At 40.8% G+C, this 14,237-nt stretch overlaps 1 pseudogene; it reads left to right on the top strand.

The window, feature by feature from the left end:
- The first annotated feature begins 1,416 nt into the window (after positions 1-1,416).
- LOC121767778 lies at positions 1,417-3,503 on the top strand (annotated as a pseudogene).
- Positions 3,504-14,237: the final 10,734 nt, after the last annotated feature.

Here is a 14,237-nt window from a genome sequence, read left to right as displayed (position 1 = left end):
TATCATTATTTTCAACGCACTTGACACAACTTAACTATCTAATCAATTTTAAAAACATATGCAACACATCAATAATGTATTACAAATAGGCTACATGCTTATTTTGCTTATAGTAAAATTTAGATAGTATTAAAATTCATGAATATTATGATCAGAATTTATCCTTTTTTAGGTTTCATTTAGATTGTAGTATTTTTTATTTTGATATAGAGAAGATAACCGAGTAAATAGAATCAACCTTCTAGGTAGCAATGGTTGAGGCTTTGCAGAGTCGTAGATCCGAGGTGCCCATGGCCCGACATGGGAAAATCTGCCATGTTGTGTACCATTGTGCTAATGGATTGCTGGTGCCGAACTTAGTGTAAAATTTTAGAGATAAATTAGAAAGGAAATTGAGGGTTATGTAAATATTTAAAGTGAAAAAAATTAAGAATTAACTGCAGTATTTAAAAATGAGCATAGAAGATATTGAATGATAAAATATGAAGAAAAAAATTGGTAGAATTCCCTTGGATAATGGATATATTTTGAGGGGAGTGATCAATTGCTAACTCATTATTTAATTGTTAACTACAACTAATTTGTCACGTGTAATTTTCATTTTTATTAATTAAATCGAAAAAGATAAAAAAAAAAAACCTACCAAATTAGTGTTTTGGATGAAAATGTCAATATAGTGTTTCGAAAATATCAACACAATGCTTTAAGAATGTTAACACATTTTGACATTATACATGTATTATATTGACATATTTTATATATTATGTGACATTTGTTGTTGTACGAAAAAATTAAAAAATTTCGATTTTTTTTCAAATTTTGATATCGGAGCATATGAAAGTGAGATCTCATTAGAATCCTTATGAAATTATCTTTAATTTAATATATGTTGTGCAAAAAAAAATTTTAATCGATAAAGTTATATGCATTTTAAAGTTATGTGATATTTTTCAAAAGTTAGTTACAACTAATTTGTTGTAAATAAACCTTAATACCCTTATTGACATTTTTTGTTGATCGTATTGACATTCCGGGGCTAATGATCTATGCCCTTAATTTAAATATCTAATGTATTATTTAATTGTAGTTAGCAATTAAGTATTGGGTTAGCAATATAACACTCATCTATATTTTGAATAGTGAAATAAATTTTAAAATTAAATATAATTTTATTGATTTTAAAAAATAAAAACAGTAGAAACGAAACCCATGAGTAAGTTTCATGGCAGCTTCTCATTTGTCGAGGAGAGGGGCAGGCGCATGACAGATTGCCGCTCTCACAACGGAAGGTGTCCGGTTGTCCCAATAGTGTGTGTTGCGGGCGGACGTTCTCGATCAACTCCAACATGAAACTTATTTCAAATCCAGAAACACAATTTTCCAATTGATTTGAATTATTTAATTAGGCCTCTCATTTTTTGTAGCAAGCTGATAGTAATAAGATCAAATGATCAATTTCTTTGTAGGTTGTAATAAAAATTAACTACTCACGGCATATAAGAAAATAATAATAATATTGAACAATACTTTATCCTAAATACTTACTATTATCAACACACTAATTTTTAACTTGAGATTTGGCTCGTCTTATAACTCACGGCCTTCTTCTTTCCCAGCCAAATTAAACACATCAGCACTTCGAGGTTCCATCCATTTTCAAAAGCCTGAAATCCCTCCCAGCCTCCAACAACTTTTTTTCACATAAACTCAACAACCATGAAAAGAACTCATCATGCCTCGCAATCCACCATCTCATCACCCAAAATATTTTAGGGAAAATAATTAGCTTAACAAAATGATGGCTTCCAGAATAGGAATCCTCATAGTAGCATTCCTTTCCTATGCAATGCTGGCATCCGGATACTTCCTTCATGTCTCAGGGCTTTCCGGGCTGGGCCTTGCCTTCAGTCATCCTCCTACCGATGATCATCAGGATTTTGACGCTCCGGAGCAGCACAATTTCAGGCACCCTCCTGAAGATGAACGAGATTTCAAAATTCCGGAGCATGAGAGGGACCATGGTATAGGAGACGATTCTGCTGATTCGTTGAAGCCTGCAGCCAACGAGCGATTGTTGCAGCAGGTCGAACCTGAAACCGGCTTGTAGTGCAGGATCCCAACTCCAAACCTGAGCAACAGATTCCGGACTTGTGCAAGAACCCAAGCCCACGAACGAGCCTGTGGAAGAAGCCGCGAATATGCCCAAGCAAGAGCCCCAGAACAAGCCAGTGGAAGAGCCCGCAAATATACCCGAGCAAGAGCTTGAGAATCAGCCCGTGCAAGAGCCAGTAAACAAGCCCGTGGAAGGGCCCGGGAAGGGCGGGCTGAGGAAAATGTTTTACGAGCAGAGTTGTCCCGATGTTGAGAAGATTGTGAATGCGACCATTCACAAACATTTTCTAAAGGATCCAACGTATGCTGCAGGCTTTGTTCGCCTCTTTTTCCATGACTGTTACGTCACGGTAAGAGTCATTTGAGTAAAGTAATTCGGATATAATTGTCCTCAAAGTAAATGCAATCAACTTTGCATGCAGGGGTGCGATGCTTCAATCCTCCTCGACACGACGCCTACGCACGAGCAGGTCGGGGCTACGAAGTCGTCGATGACATCAAGGCTGAGCTCGAGAAGGCGTGCCCCGGGGTGGTCTCCTGTGCGGACATCCTTGCGTTCGCCACCCGCGACTCCCTCGTCTACTCGGGCGTGCCTGCCTTCAGCATCGCAGCTGGGCGCCGCGACGCAAGTGCCTCCCTCGCTGTGAACGTCGAGGGCAACCTTCCACTCCCGGACGCCACGGCCGAGGAAAACATCCGCCTCTTCGAGAAGAAGGGGATGACGTTGGAGGATCTAATCCTCCTCGTCGGCGCACACTCCATCGGGACTGCCCACTGCAGCATCGTCGCCGGGAGGTTTCGCGACAAGGAGAAGCAGAAAAATATCGACAACTGGATCAAGAAGCAGACGATGACAGTCTGCCAGAGCGAGATCCAGGATGTGCCGTTCGATCCCTACTCGCACCACAAGATGGACTCCCGCTTCTACAAGGAGCTGCTGACCAACAGGGCGTTGATTGAGTCAGATCACAACCTGGCAAGGGATCCACGGGGGAACAGCATGATGAAGAAGTTCGTAGACGATCAGGCTGGTTGGATCGCAAAGTTCACCAACTCGATGAAGAAGCTCGGGGAGAAGGAGGTGCTCGTGGGAGATCAAGGAGAGGTCAGGAAGCAGTGCAGGGCTGTTAACTAGAAAAGGGACTGGTTTTGCATCTTTTTTTCCTAAGTAGGGTTCCAGATTTCTCTCTCCCCTTAAGCGTAATGCATTAAAGATCCATAAAAATGCTAAAGATAAGGAGTTTATATTGAAATTGTGTAAAGATTGAAAACATGATAAATTCTATTCCTTACATACCTTATTTGCATATTTGTGTTGGCTTCGAAAAATTCAACTTACATCACACCTCATCTCCTAACTGGCTGATGACATTCTCTACAGTTGCAAGTAGCTCTGAAATATTGATGAAAATGAATCAATTTGCTACTTGTTAGTCATAGTGAATATAGCATTAGACAGATCAATTAGGATACGAGAGAATTATTTGTGTCCCTTTAAAAGGAATTACTTCCAGATATTGCTGCATGGAAGTGAATGGACTAAAATTAGTGAACTGAGGCGATAAGTAAAAGGATAACTGAGTCTCTGGATCAAGGCTTTACCAGAAATTGGGTTTTTAGATCTCCAGCTGCTCCCAGATAATCAGTGAAAGATGCATTAAACTAGAGGATAGATGCCCTTCAGCAACTGCAGGGCAGTAGCTGATGATAAACCTTGGAGGATATACAGCCTGTCTTTGCAGCTTCAAGTGTGCTTTGAATCTTGAGTTGCTTCTAAACCACAGCTTGTAAGCATCAGTTGGGTACTCTGACTTTGAGGAAAATCGGTTCCATCTTTGCAGACCACTGATTGTGTGTACTGCAGCTCACCATTGCTTCCGTAAATATATCGATATACTGTTGGGTTTCATTTTCATAACTGGTCAGTAATTTGCTAATTGACACCAGCTAGGATCTAATATAAGCCCACTCAGATAAACAAAGACACTAAGCTAGTTGTGCATATATCGGCAGAGTTCCAAGCTAGTCTATTCTATGATAATCGTGCACATAGATATTCTGTGGGAAAATTATGCTGTTACAGCTGTACAGTGATCCTATAATGGAAGCATAACTATGAAGCCATATACGATGATTGAAGTTGAAATTAAAATCATGCTAAAATTTATGCACTACAAAGTTCAGTGTTAATCAATTTAGAACTTCATTAGGTAATGTGGTCGCTTTCGGTAAGTGATTCAGTTATCACCACTACTCTCCAGTCCCCACTGCCAGAGAAAAGTCTATTCCTCTTGCATTATCATCCTTGTTATCTTCACCTCCAATCCTAAAGATATGGTTGCTCTTCCGATAAACATGATATTTGAGGACATGAACTTCAAGATGGAAAGCAGCTCCTGTAAACATCATATTGGGAAAGAATGCTAAACATTTTGAAGCAAACAGAAACCGATTCAATGGCTACACTCGTTAGTATAATTTCCCATCTCTTTACCATAGAACCATTGGCACAATGAAACAAAACAAATATGGCACGTCAGTTTAAAGATAGAAGTAGAATCACACTATAAGTCTCGTGGCTCCTCCTCCTATCAGTCTATCACCAATTGGTTTTCATATGGAACCGCATGAACTTTTAATAAAAACTACATTGACAAAGAAATTCAATTTCTCTACTCAATAACGACAAATTTAGCTTCACGACTGTTAGTCAAATTGAATGGCTTAAGGCGGTGGATATTAATGACAAACTTCTTGTTTGTCAAATTTAGTAGGCAATTTATGTCAAAATTTGTGGGCACTCTTGCCTATAAATAGAATGCATGTTAGCATTCTAAGATCATCCCAACACACACAAATCATTCCACACACTAACGTGCACAACGTTATATATAGTGATTGTGGTAGTTTTATCTTGAGTGTTGTACTATTATGAAATAGCGAGGATCTCTATTTTTGCCCGTGGACGTAGCCAATATTTGGTGAACCACGTAAATTTGGGTGTTCTTTATTTTTCGTTTTTTTCTCTTTCGTTTGCCACTTTTATTGTCGAATTTAGGCAAAGCAAATCCTAACAGTGGTATCAGAGCCATTGGTTAAGGATTGCTATTTATTACGGCTGGTTCTACCGCCTATTTTATGGAAGGTTCTACCTCCTTGATTTTATAATTTATGGAAGGTGCTACCTCCTAAGCTAATTTTCTGAAAGGCAGGTTATACCGCCAAATCATTGTTTTGTGTGGTTATTGTGCCAACAGGATTAGCTTGATTAATTGGCGAGCGGAAATTTTGTTCAAATAAAATAGCAGTCGGAAATTCCTTCTGGTGGTGGATTCAAACCATGGCGGCCAAATTCGACATTGAAAAGTTCAATGGGAGCAATTTTGCTCTATGGAAATTGAAGATGATGGCAATTTTGAGAAAAGACAATTGCCTTGCAGCAATTGGTGTCAAACCCGCGGACATGACGGATGACAAGTGGAACGAGGTGGATGGCAATGCAATTGCCAATCTACACTTGGCACTTGCTGATGGAGTATTATCCAGTGTAGCGGAGAAGAAAACATCAAAAGAAATTTGGGACACATTAACCAAATTGTACGAGGCAAAGTCGCTGCATAACAAAATCTTCTTGAAAAGGAGATTATATACCCTGAGAATGGCGGAGTCAACAACAGTGACTGACCATATCAACACTCTCAACACCATGTTCTCTCAACTGACCACGTTGAGCCACACAATCCAAGAAGCTGAATGCGCAGAGCTCCTGCTTCAGAGTCTACCTGATTCATACGATCAACTTGTTATCAACCTCACAAACAACCTTGTGGCGGACCAATTAATCTTCGACAATGTTGCTGCCTCTGTTCTTGAAGAAGAAAGCCGACGCAAAAACAAAGAAGATCAACATGTGAGTTCACACCAAGCAGAGGCTTTATCAGTAACGAGGGGGAGATCGATGGAGCGTGGCCCCAGTGGGAGTCACAACAAAGGTAGATCGAAGTCGAGACACTTGAAAAATATCAAGTGCTTTGGCTGCGGCAAAAAGGGTCATTTGAAGAGAGATTGTTGGAACAAGAAGAAGGGTGGAGAGCATGAAAAATCAAATGCTCAAAGTTGTGTAGCAAGTGCTTCAGATGATGGAGAAGTACTGTACGGTGAAGTATCAACCCAAGCAGAGGGCAGAAAGGCGTACTCTGATGTCTGGTTCCTAGACTCGGGAGCAACATGGCACATGACACCCCGGAGGGAATGGTTTCACAAATATGAATGTATTCCGGGAGGATCGGTGTACATGGGCAACGATCAAGCCTTGGAGATTGCTGGAGTTGGTACTATCAAAATAAAAATGTTTGATGGTACAGTACGTACTATTCAGGATGTACGACATGTTAGAGGACTCAAGAAAAATTTGTTGTCTTTGGGACAACTGGATGATCTTGGATGCAAGAGTCGCATCGAAAATGGGATCTTGAAGGTCATCAAAGGTGTACTTGTGGTGATGAAGGCGGAGAAAGTTGGATCCAATCTGTACATGCTTAAAGGAGACACATTTCAACATGGAGAAGCAGCGGTCGTGACAAGCAAAGCAGAAGAATCAACGATGCTATGGCACCGAAAACTTGGTCATTTGACGGAACGAGGTTTGAAGATTCTCGCTGAGCAAGGGTTGCTCAGTGATCTCACAAAGGTTTCTTTACCCTTTTGTGAGCATTGTGTTACAAGCAAGCAGCACAGATTGCAGTTCAACAACTCCAGTTCTAGAAGTAAATCCATACTGGAGCTTATCCATTCTGATGTCTGGAAAGCGCCGGTTAAGTCCTTAGGAGGAGCTGAATACTTTGTGTCATTTATTGATGATTACTCCCGGAGATGTTGGGTGTATCCAATCAAGAGAAAGGGAGACGTATTTTCAATCTTCAAAGTATTCAAGGCGCAAGTAGAACTGGAAGCCGAAAAGAAAATCAAGTGCTTAAGGACTGACAATGGTGGAGAATACACCAGTGATGAGTTCGTTAGCTTTTGTAAAGAGGAAGGTATCAAACGACAATTTTCAGTGCCTTACACTCCTCAACAAAACGGCGTAGCGGAGCGGATGAACAGGACTCTTCTGGATAGAACAAGAGCCATGTTAAGAACTGCTGGATTGTCTAAATCATTTTGGGCAGAAGCAGTAAAAACTGCATGCTATGTTGTAAATCGGTCATCGTCAACAGCTATTGAGTTGAAGACACCAATGGAGATGTGGACGGGGAAGCCAGCAAACTATTCACGCATTCATACTTTTGGATGTCCAGCATATGTGATGTACAACACCCAAGAAGTTACAAAACTAGATCCAAGATCTAGAAAATGTATTTTCTTGGGGTATGCTGATGGAGTAAAGGGGTATCGCCTGTGGGATCCTACTGACCACAAGGTGATCATCAGCAGGGATGTAAAGTTTGCAGAAGATCAGTTGCAAGAAGCTGAAAATGATAGCACGAGAAATGAGAATGTACAATCTGCTGAGATTCAAGTGGATTGGATCGACAAGGAGAAGGATTCCTCTGAAGAAACACCAGAGCCGAGCAATGATGATCCAAACGAGATTGAAGAAACTCAAGTCCAGAGGCCATCTCGTGAGAGAAAACTACCTGCTTGGCTCTCAGACTATGAAACTGAGAGCAATGTTGCATATTGTCTTCTAATTGAGGATGATGAACCATCAACGTTCATGGAGGCAATTAATTGTCCAGAAGCATCCAAATGGACGGCAGCAATGCAAGAGGAGGTGAAGGCTCTACATAAGAACAAGACATGGGATCTAGTTCCACTTCCATCTGGAAGAAAAGCTATTGGAAATAGATGGGTGTACAAGATCAAGCGTAATAACAATGATCAAGTGGAACGATATCGTGCTCGATTGGTGGTGAAAGGATATGCTCAGAAAGAAGAAAGAAGGCATTGATTTCAGTGAAATATTTTCTCCCGTGGTTCGACTTACAACTATAAGAGTTGTACTGGCCTTGTGTGCTACATTTGATTTGCACTTGGAGCAGCTAGATGTTAAAACTGCATTTCTTCATGGAGAACTGGAAGAAGAAATTTATATGCTCCAACCAGAAGGCTTTGTTGAAAAAGACAAGGAGAACTTGGTTTGCAGGTTGAACAAATCTCTGTATGGTCTCAAACAGGCGCCGAGATGTTGGTACAAGAGATTTGATTCTTTCATTTTAAGCCTGGAGTATGACAGACTCAGTTCAGACTATTGTACGTATTACAAAAGGTTTGAAGGGGATAATGATTTCATTATCTTGCTGTTGTATGTGGACGACATGTTGGTAGCAGGCCCCAACAAAGATCGAGTCCAAGAGTTAAAGGCACAGTTAGCTAGGGAGTTCGACATGAAAGATTTGGGACCAGCAAACAAGATTCTAGGGATGCAAATCCATCGAGACAGAAATGAAAGGAAGATTTGGCTTTCACAGGAGAACTATTTAAAGAAGGTCTTGCGACGTTTCAACATGCAAGACTGTAAGCCAATTTCTACCCCACTTCCTTTCAATTTCAAGTTATCCGCAACAATGAGTCCTAGCAATGAAGCGGAAAGGGAAGAGATGTCTCGAATGCCGTATGCATCAGCAGTAGGGAGCCTAATGTATGCCATGATCTGCACAAGACCAGACATTGCACAAGCAGTGGGAGTAGTCAGCAGATACATGGCAAATCCTGGCAAAGAACATTGGAGCACGGTAAAAAGGATTCTGAGGTACATTAAAGGGACCTCACATGCAGCTTTATGTTTTGGGGGATCTGATTTTACGGTTAGGGGATATGTCGATTCAGACTTTGCAGGAGATCAAGATAAGCGAAAATCCACAACAGGATATGTATTTACACTTGCTGGAGGAGCAGTGAGCTGGATTTCCAAGTTGCAGACTGTGGTAGCATTATCTACAACGGAAGCTGAATACATGGCTGCTACACAAGCTTGCAAGGAGGCAATTTGGATACAGAGGCTTTTGGAGGAACTCAGGCACAAGCAACGAGTGATATCGTTGTATTGTGATAGTCAGAGTGCCTTGCACATTGCAAGGAATCCAGCCTTTCATTCCCGGACGAAGCACATAGATGTACAATATCACTTTGTACGAGAAGTGGTAGAAAGCGGACAAGTGAATATGCAGAAAATCCACACTAAAGACAATCTAGCAGATGTCCTGACCAAACCAATCGCAACAGACAAGTTCCTATGGTGTAGATCCTCATTTGGTCTTGCAGAAACGTAAGCTGACATGGATGGCAGAACTAGAGAGACTGTGTGAAGACATGATTTCATCAAGTCTTCAAGTGGGAGATTGTTAGTCAAATTGAATGGCTTAAGGCGGTGGATATTAATGACAAACTTCTTGTTTGTCAAATTTAGTAGGCAATTTATGTCAAAATTTGTGGGCACTCTTGCCTATAAATAGAATGCATGGTAGCATTCTAAGATCATCCCAACACACACAAATCATTCCACACACTAACGTGCACAACGTTATATATAGTGATTGTGGTAGTTTTATCTTGAGTGTTGTACTATTCTGAAATAGCGAGGATCTCTAGTTTTGCCCGTGGACGTAGCCAATATTTGGTGAACCACGTAAATTTGGGTGTTCTTTATTTTTCGTTTTTTTCTCTTTCGTTTGCCACTTTTATTGTCGAATTTAGGCAAAGCAAATCCTAACAACGACATGATAACCTGCTATACCTACCAACATAAACGACTGCTTTGAAAAGCAAATGTTCGATTAATCTGATTAAAGCACGATTCAAAAAACAGAGATAAGCAGTAACGAGATCAAGCTGATTCGAACACAACAGTTAAAAAAACAGTAGTGGAAGTACACGATTTACACAACGGATGAATTTTTACTAGAAAATCAAACACAGTGAGCTAATTTTCAAGCTTACAAGGATTTTTGATCGAGAGAGAGGACGAGAACCGCTTCATCCATTCCGGAGGAGGTTCTCTCGTAAATGAGCTTGATGGATGCGGCGGTGGACGGGGAAATCTAGGCGCCGCGGAGGCGATGCTTCGGAACCGGCACCGGAGAAGGATAATACTCTTTAAAGCGGATGAGCTGCGGTTGATGAAACCTGCCATACGTCGAATGCGTGGTTCGCACTCTCCTTGTTGGTGGTGGTTATGGCCAAAGCTGATCCCGCCATTTTCGATTTTTTGGAGCTGGAATTTTTTCGTTTCTGCATTTGTGTGGGCTTGAGAAATGGAAAGTTAAATAGGGGAGGTATTTATAGTCGCGTTTTTTCTACGGAGAGGATTAAACCCTTTTTTGCAAATAAAGTATTCCGTTATATGTATAAAAATAAATTTGAAACTTAAACAATATTTCATCCGTCCGCGAATAGGAGTCCCGTTTTTCCATTTTATTCCGTCCGCAAATAAAAGTCTCGGTTCACTTTTACCATAAATGGTAATAGGTTCACCTTCCACTAACGCATTTCACTCACATTTTATTTAAAACTAATATATACAAGTGAGACTTTTATTCCACTAATTTTTTTCCATCCACTTTTATTAACATTTTTTAAAACTTGTGCCGCCTAGAAATGAGACTCCTAATGCCGGACGGAGGGAGTAGTAAATTCTAAAACAATAATTTTCTTATTTTGTATGAGTGAGTATTAGAGCTTCCGCAGCGCTGCTCTAAGGGACGGACGGCGTCCGTGCCGCTGGCGCGGCTCACCGCTGCTCGATGCATCGAGCACGTCCGTGCCGCTGAGCAGCTGACGTGGCGGCACCGGATTGACCAACGGCAAAGCCGTTGCCATTTTCGTTTTTTCTTTTTTTAAAAAAAATCAGATTTAATTAAAATAATCCAAATTAAATAAAAAAAATATTTTCCCACTTCCCAACAAATTATATCCATTTTCTCCACACTTTTAATTTATTTTTCAATTTTTTTCCCCAAAATTCACATTTTCATCTATAAATACCCTCACTTCCACACAAAAAATTTCACACCACACTACACAATTCTCATCTAAATTCTCTCATCTTCTCTTATCAATTCTCAATCTTTCACTCTTACAAAAAAAATGTCCGGCTCCGGCGATCACTGATAAACTCGTATTTTAACTGTTTTATTGGGCGTTAAACGTAATGATAATTGGTGTTTAAATGCATATTACTTGAGTTTACGTCCATATTTCACTATAAAGGTGCTTTGATGAGTTTATCCAGTGTTTGAAGTTAAAATAGGTAAAAAAGGGTCAAAATGAGTCAAGCTGTGATTGGGGTCTGCTTCAAACGTTAATCTGCCTATCAATATGGGGTCCAAATCCTATTTTGAGAGTATCATTGTCTTCATCATCGAAAGAGCTTCGCGTGGGTACCTCACAAGCCCCAATCGGAGTTCGGATGAGAGAGATATGGCCGATCTACGAAAGCCGCGAGGACTGCCGGGAGCTACCCGGCCGGGTGGCCAATTTTGTTCTCCAGAGACTTCTGCCCGACCGGGTGGATTTTATGTGCAATAATTCCACCCTGTCGGGTCCGTCTGACTGACGATTTTTAGCCCAGACGTGATTTTTCTAAAGGGAAATAAAAAGAGAAAAGCTAGGGCAACGAAAGGGTATTCGCTCCAAGCCGCAAAAACACACTCTCTCTCTTTCTCCGAAGAACTCTTGGAAGAAGATTGAAGATTCAAGCTTCGATTCCCCCGCCAATTGTAATTCGTATCATGGTTTCCTCTGTTTTTCTTAGTTTCTTTTTTGTTATCTACTTTGAACATGAGTAACTAAACCTTTCATGTAGAATTCTTGGTGAAGATGCATTGATTTATAGTTTTAATCCAATTGATTTCGTTTTTATCTTGCTCTTATAATTGTTTGAATTATTCTTGTGCTTTTTCCTATCAATTGCTTGATCACCAATTGGGAGTGTAGGGTTTCTTAGAGTGATCGGGCGATGAAATAATTAATCTTGAAAGAGGAATAATCCACACCTTTATTCAATAAAACTCGGGAGAGTTGAGATTCTGAGTGGGATCATTAATCTAATCAAACTTTTGGGAGTTAGGTCTAAGATTTAGAAGGAGACTTCACTTATTACACATAATCTACAGATTTCTCACATCGGGAGGGGGATTAATCTATAATTGTGATTGATTTAACAATTCTGGAGACTTTAAATGGTAAATTGGTTTTAATTGGGCTAGGCTATGAGTTGTGCATCGGATCCTTGAATTCTGCATATTTCTCCATCATCCTACACAACTTGCTTAATTGCTTTCTTGTTTAAGTGTTCTATTTTAATATCTGCATTTACATGTTTTCAGTAGTTGTTAGTTTTAAAACCAAAATTTCTGATCGTCTGGATAGTAGTTGAAATTAGTTCGTGGTACTTACGTTGACACTTAATTGTCTCTGTGGGATACGATATACTCTTGCTTGCTGTTTTCAACGATAACCCCGTACACTTGCGGGTATTATTTGGGTAAAATAAAGTTGAGTCAATCACCCCTCCGACTCCTGCGGTTGGAACCACGAATGGTTCGGCTCATAACCATTCCCTAGTCCGGAAACGTAATTTTCGGCCCCTCCTCAAACCCTAGGTTCTCAAGTTTCGGGTGGCTACCGGCCTTACCCGATGGACGACAAAGATGCCCCGATGGGCGATACGGGTGGGCACCCGAACCAAGATCGGGAGGGAGCGACGACTCTCAAACTCCGGCGGAGATGGATCAATTATTCAAAGCCTATTTAATTATCTCCGAAGATCCGGAGGTTGGCACGAACCATAGAGGGGATAGGTTTTGGTGGCGCGTCTCTCGCCGGTACAATGATAACCGCCCGGCTGGAACCATCGAGCGCAATGAGAGTATGGTGCGCAATGCCATATTCAGAGCCAACGAAGAAATCCAAAAGTTCCAGGGGTATTACCTCCAGGAAGAGCGGCCGGCGGGAAGCGGCAGGAGCGAGCTCGACATCATCAGTGTCGCCTTAGCGACCTACCAATCCCTAAATTACAAACCGTTCAAGTATCTCAACGCTTGGCAGGAGATGTGTGCGCATCCGAAATATATGGGAGACGTGTCATCCTCCTCCAGATCCTCTAGCAAACGGTCGAGGTCGGTATCCCTATCCGACGTCGGCGAGGATGAGGTGGCTAGCCAGCTCGCCGGAGCTAACTTGGGTAGCCCCGACGCCGGCCCGAGCAGTTCCCAACGCCGACCGCAAGGAAGGAAAAAGGCGACAGCCAACCGTCGTCGCGCCGCGACTCCATCCTCCCCCGCTCCCGCTCCCTTTGAGCCACCTCAACCCCCCCACCAACTCGTTGTGGACCCTTTTGGCCCAACTCAATTAGACCGATAGGTCAAATATGACCCCCGAGCAACTTGATTCACATTTGGCAATGATACGGGGTCTCCGAAGAACATTGGAGATAGGGCCAGAGGAATAGTCTTCCACGGGGTATTTTTTAGCCTTTAATTATGTATTTTTTATTTTTTAGGATTTTAATTATGTATTTTTATTTTTTAGGATCTTAATTATGTAATTTTTTATTTTTAGGATTTTAAGTTTGTAATTTTTATTTTTTAGGATTTAATTATGTAATTTTTATATTTTAATGTATTTTTAGTAATTGAAGTATTGAAATTAAATAATGGAATGGTGAGACCCATGAGCATGACCTTGCCGAAGAGTATGAATGTGGGTATTGTGCTCTTGAAGAAGAGCAGAGAGTAAAAAACTAATAAAAGTGGATTCGGACCCACAACCGTGCTCTAGCAAGATGTGGATGCTCTTAGGTAGTACTCTTCTAGTAAAATTATTCTTTAGGGTATCCACAGTGGTGATAGCTCAGCAATAGCTCAGCCATAGCCCAGCCACAAACTCCTCCTGCCACATCATCAATACTAAAAATCCTTCTGCCACATCAGAAATAGCCCAGCCATAGCCTAGCCACATCATAAATAGCCCAGCCACATCAATAGCCACATCACTAATAACACAATATACGGAATTTAATTTACGAGACATATACGGGAAATATTAATAATACTATTTTAATTTTTAAAAAAGTACAATAAATTTTAAAAAGTACAAAAATTTTAAAAAGTACATTAATAATAAAA

Source organism: Salvia splendens, chromosome 15 (assembly GCF_004379255.2).
Source record: "Salvia splendens isolate huo1 chromosome 15, SspV2, whole genome shotgun sequence".
NCBI lineage: Eukaryota > Viridiplantae > Streptophyta > Magnoliopsida > Lamiales > Lamiaceae > Salvia > Salvia splendens.
The sequence above is the reverse complement of the archived record's forward strand: the minus strand, read 5'-3'. Positions and strand labels throughout refer to the sequence as shown.